Genomic DNA, 8,212 nt, shown 5'->3' on the forward strand with positions numbered 1-8,212 from the left:
TTGTTCTCCTTCAAAGATAGAGTTTCAGTATGTGATCTAAATGAGCATAGTCCTTCAAAGCTCAGCCTAGGCCTCCCCACTTCCACAACTCACCCCTCTCAAGGTGCCCACCATTTCTGTGGAGTCCCGCAGAGTGTGCCCCAGTGGCAGTCTCTACTCAGAGGCACATGAAGCTCAGGCTTTGTGTGGGACATTTGTGGACTCCAAAGTGCTCTGCAGTGTAGTCAGAGAGGGCTTTGCCCTCCCTCCCTGCCATTTCCCCCTGACTGTGACTGCCCAAGGTTGCTGAAGGAGAGCTTTCCCTTTCAGAAATGGTGGGAGAAGCTGAGGAAGCTTTAATACGGCTGCTGGGCTCGACAGTCCTTCCCCGGGCCCTCCTGTTTGCACATTCCGGAGGTTTTGCCACCAGGGTGCAAGACCCTGGACAGACAGACAGACAGTGTGCACTGACAGCCAGTGCTGCTGCCTGCCACTCCCACCCTACGGCAGCAGGACAGAGGCTGGGAGTGGGGTCAGTCACCAATGGAGGGGTCTGTGGCAGGGACAGTTTCCACTTGAGCTGACAGCTGCCTGTTTGGGAAGGTTTGGGGTGCAGAAGCCCAGGTTAAGGGGCAGTGCTTCTCAGGGAGGTCATGGCCAGAGCTGCTAAGGCTGCTTCTTGCCATCCCACACGTGGCAGCAGGCTGGCCAGCACATGACAGCTTGAAGGGATCTGGATTTTATTACAACATCACCTCTACCATAACACACCCGAAGAAGGCCCTCAGCTGCTGATGAGCCTGCCCTGTGCTCACAGGCTTGACCTCGAAAAGTTGTGGTCTGAGCTCTCTTTTCCTTGCCTGCCCAGCCCTTTACACAGAAATTGCGGCTGCTGCTGAAAGGTGCTCATTTTTCGTCTCGCTCTTGCAAGCTGCATGTCCCTTGCCTCTCTATCTAGCTGTTATTTAGTTCCCTTCATGTTGTTTTCCCCTGGCTTTTCCTTTGTTTCTTTCATAAGGAAGCAGCACATCATTATGGCTGGTCTTTCTCTGGAGCTCTCCTAGCCGAGGTCATTACTTAGCTTGTGAGATCCAACGAGGTGGCTGTTTGTATGGCTGTGAGACCTATGAAAAAGCAGCTAATCAATTCAGAAAATCATCTGGGTGGTAACCCCACTGTCAGCTTATTTTCTTCCCTTCCACTTAGACATCAAACTGGCTGAAGAGGGCTCTGGGGAACGAGGCAGGCACTGAGAGCTGCTCCTCTGCAGACACATCTGTGTCTTTCATCAGCAGGGCTCAGGGAATACCACTAACTGAAGAGGGGAAAAATCTCTTTGGAGCTGAGAGGCTGGCGGTCTCAGTCCTCTCGCTCTGAAGAGACCCTGCCCAGTGGGGAAGCAATCGTTTGAGAAGTGGCTAATGCACTAACGCTGTTTGGCAGAGACTGTCACGTAATACACAGAACTGGGGGAGGATGGGGGCAAAACACACAGCAAGGAGGGCAGCGTTGGGCTACACCAGGGAGCACACCCTGGTTGCCAAAATAGCTTGTAATGGCTAAGTGGAGCAGCAACTGGCAACAGCACATGCAAATGGCCTTCTGGTGAATGAACTTAACTAATTATTGCACTTCGCTTTCACTCGCTCTTTCTCTGGTTTGTGCCTTTGGGCACTACACCAGAACTGGGAATGCTCAGAGCCATAAAGCCTTTGCCATCACCAGTTTTAGTCACTAGAAATAAAGATGCACAGCATCTTGTACTCTGGGACTCTGTAGTGTCATTCAGAGAACATAAGTCACATCTGAAAGGCATTCTCTGTCAGACCAGCTAGCCCTCTGAAGGGGGGGTGTGGGTGTGCATGGCTGTGTCACAGAATCACAGAATGGTTTGGATTGGAAGGGACCTTTAAAGGTCACCTAGTTCCAACTGCCCTGCAATGAGAAGGAAGATATGTCTTCAACTGCATCAGACTGCCCAGAGCCCCGTCCAACCTGACCTTAAATGTTTCCAGGGATGGGACATCCACAGCAATCTTCTGTGTGCATCCTATTCCAGTGTTACATCACCCTCATCATAAAAGATTTCTTCCTTATGTCTAGTCCAAATCTAGCCTCTCTTAGTTTAAAACCAGCATCACTTGCCCTATCACAACTGGCCCTACTAAAAAATATGTCCCATCTTTCTTATAAGTCCCCTTTAAGTACTAAAAGGCTGTGATGAGGTCTCCCCAGAGACCTTCTCTTCTCTGGGCTGAATAATCCCAGTTCCTCATAGGAGAGATGTTCTGTCCCTCTAATCATCTTGCACAGCCCTCAGGGTGTGGGACTCATTTCAGCAAGTCTCACTGCCAGCAATAGCCCTGCTCTGGGAACTGACCAAAACTTCCAGCCCAAGGCATTGCCAACCACCCATTGCCAAGCACCCAACAGCCACCTGGAGGGGCAGGGGGCACCCTAGCCCCCTGAACCCTTTTCCATCCCATGAGGCATCAGGGAAGCTGCTGGGGACAGAGTAGGACACCAGGATCCTCTACATTCCATCCCAGGAGACCCCAGTCAGCACCAGCACCCCCAGAGTTCTTAGCAACCACCTGCCATAAGGAACATGGCACAGCCAAAACTGCAGATCCCACTGCATCACTCTCAGTTTTTCCTGATGCCCTGGTTGCTTCTGTCTTTTGTCCATCCTGAAACCTCCTGCATCACAGGCAGGGACCAACCCTGACCCCCACAGACTGGGATGCTCTGCTTTCCTGAAGGTCTCCCCTTCTTCCCTTACTCTATGACTCAAAACTGTAGATTTATCAAGCAGTGCAGCAGATCAAAACAAAAATGTTTGGCTGCTGCATCTTCTATTCCTTATCCAGCACACTATTTTTAGACAACAAAGTCTACCGGAAAACCAAGAAGTTTAATACTGGCATTAACTGCTTTGACTTCTAAATTTTTTACTGAGCACAAATTCATTTTTTATCAACAGATTATAGGAATCATGATATTTAGACCTGTAAGTGACAAACTTTCAAATATCTGTAAAAATGAAGTAGTATTGTCTGCTAACCACACCTGATTTGTTTGCACACCAACGAAGCTGAATCCACCATCTCAAACTCCCATCCCATCCCAAAAAGGGCACATAGCATTTTGTCCCCACATTCTAAGAAAGGTGGGGAGGGAAGAATGGGTTTTATACTCCTTTGAATTGAAATTATATGAATTATGTAGGTTGCTGTTTTGTTCTACTTACATGCAAGGTGTCATTAAGCAAATGTCTTTTTCATAAAGCCAGGAACACTCACACATAGCTATGCTTTCCCTATTTTCCATGCATGGTACAATGGTTCTACACTTATTTAGCAACAATACTGAACCCTCTGCAAAGGTTTGCTGTAAGTTCAGAATGGGAGAACAGCCTGCATTTCAGGTTTCCTTCCTTCTGCAAGGTCGAGTGACATCCTGAGGTCTCCTTTTAGAAAGCTAACAAACCATGTTAGAGGAATAAAACAAGATCTTTAATGGAGAAGCCTTGCACTCAAGAGAACACACAGCACTGACTGAGGCCACAGTTCAATTCTTTGGCTCATTTTCTGCAGTGACACAGACAAAACAACTGCACACCTTTTTTTAGAAGCAAACTCTGATTCTCTTCACAGCCAGGCAACTTTGTCAAAGGATTTCAGAGACAAATGAAAGGCTTTAACATTTATGAAATAGTAAGTGAATAAGTGAAAAAAAATTCCTTGAAACTACTGTTTAAAAAAACACCCACCTCAAATATGGGAGAAAGCAGGAAGTTCAACTACCTTTAAAGACAATGCCTTTCTACAGAGTAAGCTCAGTATAAAATGAAGATGTGAATTTGTTTCCTTTGGTCTCTCCAGCACTTCAAATAAAATAAAGCTTTTATCCTATTATGTTTTAAAGCATGACTTCCAGCAGAATAAACAGTTCTTGCCTTATTTCCTCTATTCTACATGAAGTGTCCTACCCGTGGATTTGGCCAGCAGTCTGGAAAATGTCAAGGTTAGGAAAGGCTGAGCTTCATTTGGTTTTCACAGATCTGAGTAATGAATTGTTCATTTTAAAGTATTGTTTTAGCTTGAAAAGCGAGTCTGTAGCCCTGGCATCATGGGGTTCCACATCTGTCTCTCAGTTTCTCTGGACCATGTTTGCCCAATTTAATAAAAAGGGATTTTTTTTTTTAATGTTTTGCAACCCTGAAAACTAAACAGGAGGCCTGAGGCTTTCCTGAGTGGGGTTTTCCTCTTCATATACCCTTATCAACACGGCAGATTTTGCTTACTAACACTTTATATTAATAGTCTCCTACACTGGCATTGCTATTGCAAGAAGACTGGATAAACCCAAGGTGCAGGAAAAGGAAGAGCATCAAGAACTTGCTTTTGACACTAGACAGAGTACTTGTAATTCTGAATGCAAATGGGAAGCAGAACCCCACAGGAAAAACAAAGGCATTTTCCTCCCCAGACAGGGTTGAGTCAAAGTCTTTTTTTCCCTTCTTTGTGTTTGCAGCTTGATAAAACTCCATAAAAGAATGAGCAGCTCAAAAAGATTCACAGGGAACTCATCTCTGTGTTTCATTGTGTGAAAACCAGACATATTCTATTACATTAGAAATCATAACAGGACAATTGAAGGCAGTATCTTTTCACACTCTTCCCATCTTACCTGTGGAACTTCCTTCTGCCACGTCATGAAGCCCAGGGGTCTTAGCAGGATTCAGAAAAGAGTTCAGCTGGTCTCAAACATTTTTACAGGCAATTTTAAAAGCTATAATAAAAGTAACAAAAACGTCTAGTGATGTAAGTCCTGCTTACCAAAGCTAAATTCAGCCTTTGCCTGTGGAGTTTGGGAAATGTTTCATCAGTTGAGATGTTCTCCTGCTCCTACCTACTGGAGGTTTTTGTGTTCCCTGCCCATGATGCTGATCCCTGGCAAAAACAAGCAGTTAGAAGAGAGGGAGAGTTAGTTTGATCAAACACAAAACCAGTTTTCCTAGTTCTACTTCAACTACCAAGCACTGAATATGCCCACTGTAGTGCTGACCAGTCCTGGGGGAAATGCAAGGTTAAAGGGATGGCTCAAGGGAGAGGTCCACAGAGTCCTCACCTCAGGAAGGGCTTGTGTTAGGCACTTATGAAAAAGTGCAAAAAATCCTTTGCCTTATACAAAGGTCTTGGAGGAAGGAGTGAGTTCCACAGCTGAACTACCTGCTCAGATGGGAAGCAAACAAGCAAACTTTCTTCTTATTAGATTTATTTCTGTCAGAGGTTGATTTCACTGGCTGTGCTGCAGCATTTGCATTTCCAAAGGGAAAGTTCTTAAATGTTTTCTCTCTAAAAATGTTTTACCTGTTTAAATATCCCTGCACATTGCCAGCAATGTGCATGTACCAACTGCAGTTGCTTAAGGGCTGCTGGCCCAGGGACACAATTCCCTGTGTCACTGGCTGCTGTAATGGAGACCAAGGATTTTACATCACCCAGAAAGGGACCAGCCTGGTGTGTCTGCTTGATTGTATGAGAACAACTGGAGCTCAACCACCATATCCACACACTCAGTGCTGTTCACACATGCGATGGCCTGTGGCAAGGCAGCGGCTGCCGAGTACAGCAGATGAGTGAAGGGGGAGAAGAGCAGCCCACTGACCATGGCCAGGACTGCAGGGGGAAGCATGAGGGTCACAGCCTAAGCAAACCTGACAGCACGGGTGAGCGTGTGTTTAGGGGTAGCTCTTAGCAGAAGCCATAGTTGGCAGATTGTGCCTAAGTGTGAGAATCCCCAACAGTGGCTGGAAGACTGAGACACCCCTGTGCTTTCTCCTGCCCATTGCTGCTCACTTTAGCTGGCTGTGTGGGGAGGAGGCACGCAAGGGCTGGCTTGTCCTCCCTGCCTAAGCCGGTATGTTTAAATTCCTCCCAGGGTGTCCACTTGTTTCCTGGCCACTGCATGCTGCTTGACCGGCCCATGGCCTCCATAGGCTCTGGAGCCCTGGGGAAGGAGGGTGCAGCCAAAGAGGCAAAGCACTGACTGTCCCTAGGGTGGCTGTGCATGGGATTTGGAGTGGGATATGTTGGAGGTGGGGAGCAGGTGGCACAGTGCTGAGCTGCTCAGCTGTCGTGGGGCTGCAGAGAGACGGACGCAGCTGGGCGAGGGAAGGAAAGAGCTCAAGGTCTGGCAGTGTTTCTGCTTTACAGGTCTGTGGCCAGCACAGAGGCAGCAGAGAGTGATCCAGCTGGGATGCAGAGCCCTCATGACCCCTCGAGGGGCTGTGCTGTGAAACACCCTCACAAGGGTGAGATGTGCACGCACGGGGTCCGTGACAGCCTCACCCCAAGGCCCGTGCTGCTTTGTGCTGGGGCCAGTACCCTGGCAGCAGCCCCTGCTGCGTGCCAGCAGGAGCCTTGGCAGTGCTCTCTGGGGCATACATTTATATCTGCTCATGCAAATAACCTGGAAGTGTCCCCCGGAGTGGGACAGCTGGTCCCCGGCAGCGCTTTTGGGAGCATTCTTTATGTGCCCATGTAAGTACCCTGGCAATCTCTTTTAGGGCTCGCCAGCAGGGGCCCTGGCAGAGGCCAGGAGGCAGTGTCTTGCTGGCTGAAGCCATGCCAGCTGAAGCTTTCCAAAAGCAAAGCTTTCTTCTGCCCCAAACAAAGAGCCAATGTGGCTGGCGTCATTGATTTGTTTCGTGACTTGCTGCTTTTAACACGGCAGGAAAAGGCCAAGAGGAGTTTTAATTTGTCCAAATGGTTTCAGACAAGGTTAATACAACTCATCGATAAATGACACTTTTCATTAAGTTTTAATTACCATGTCATTTCAACAGGCTGGACATGCCCTGCCTCCTCAGCATAGTCAGTGGTGTTTGTTGTTTTTTTCTTCAAGGTGCGCTTCCTTGAGCTTCAGTGATTAATTTCCATTGTGGACCTGGGAGCTGACAGGCTGCCGGAGAGCCCGACTGCCTCAGAGAATTCCCCTGGGCCCCCATCCCCACGCTGGCAATTACAGCTTTACATCCATGTGGTGATGGGTTAGGCATGCTGGGCTGACACAGTGGCAGGAGGAGGTGGGCCAGCAGTTTCAGAGCCATTAAGATGCCCACAAACTAAAATGCCATTGTTGGATCTTCTTTCTTCATGGTAATGGAGGTGCTCCCTTCCAACAAGCTGTGGCCTGGCTGTGTCTCAGTGCCTGTGGCAGTGCCCTCTGTGCCTTTTATAAAGCCTCATTTCTTTCAGGCTTAATTTCTTCAAGTAGGGCCTTGCTGGAGAGAAGCTGGAAGCAGAGTTTAGACTGAAATCTTTGAACCCAGCACACTGCTGTACCTTGATACACCGCAGTCTTGGTCCAGAAAGGGTGCTGGAGGATGCTAGCCCCCTCTTCTCCTCAGGGGCTGGTGAGGATAGCACAAATCCTCAGGGACCAGTGAGAATGGCATGATGCTGAGCAGTTGATTTTTTCTGTCATCACAGAGGTGAATTCTAAACACCCAAGAGAGATGCAGACAGGATCTGGTTCAGATCCAACTCAAAACAGGGTGAATAAACAGAAACTACCAGAATTGCTGGAGTCAGAAGTTCAGTTTGGCTGATAGTTTTCCCTCTCCAGAATGAAAACATGAATATTGTTTTAGCTTAAGAAAGTCTGTGCGTGCCCATAGTGCCCCTGAGGCAGGATTCACTCCTATGCACTGCACTGATTTCTGTCCCCAGCACTGTTTCAAAATTTTGCTAAAATGGTTATTTTTACGTGGTTTACAATTCCCCTATTCACTCCCCTTTTTAACAGCAACTTCCCACATTCCTTTCCGTGTGACCAAGATCAATTATAAGAGTAGAGAACTTCACTGCTGGAGAAAGCATAGGGGTGTCTGGTAAGGACCTTTACTTTAAAATGCCCACTGCTGTTACCATAGGCATTTTAGGAGCTGTGGTGCTTCAGCCTGGAGATTGGCAGCAGATTACAGTCATCTCTTGCATCTACACCTGCCTTCAGAAGGCTCACACAGCATGGTGTCTAGTGTCAGGACTCTGAGTACATCCCCTGGGGGTTTGGCTCCCTGGGCTCAGGGCTGACTTAGATAATCACACAAGTGTCTGATGTTTAAGAGACCTCTTCAAAAAAGCTCTGCTAAAAAGGCCCGGTGAGGGCCTGTCCTGCTGTTCACTAGCTGAGGCTCTTGCTCCCCAGCTGGGCTACCTTGCAG

At 47.8% G+C, this 8,212-nt stretch overlaps 1 protein-coding gene across 1 annotated transcript in view; it reads left to right on the forward strand.

Annotated features, from left to right (window-relative positions):
* ADA2 (adenosine deaminase 2) overlaps positions 1-8,212 on the forward strand; it is a 51,746-nt gene that overhangs the window by 14,358 nt on the left and 29,176 nt on the right. The gene's annotated exons all lie outside the window — the stretch shown is intronic.

The sequence above is a fragment of the Pseudopipra pipra genome, chromosome 5 (genome assembly GCF_036250125.1).
Source record: "Pseudopipra pipra isolate bDixPip1 chromosome 5, bDixPip1.hap1, whole genome shotgun sequence".
Lineage (NCBI taxonomy): Eukaryota > Metazoa > Chordata > Aves > Passeriformes > Pipridae > Pseudopipra > Pseudopipra pipra.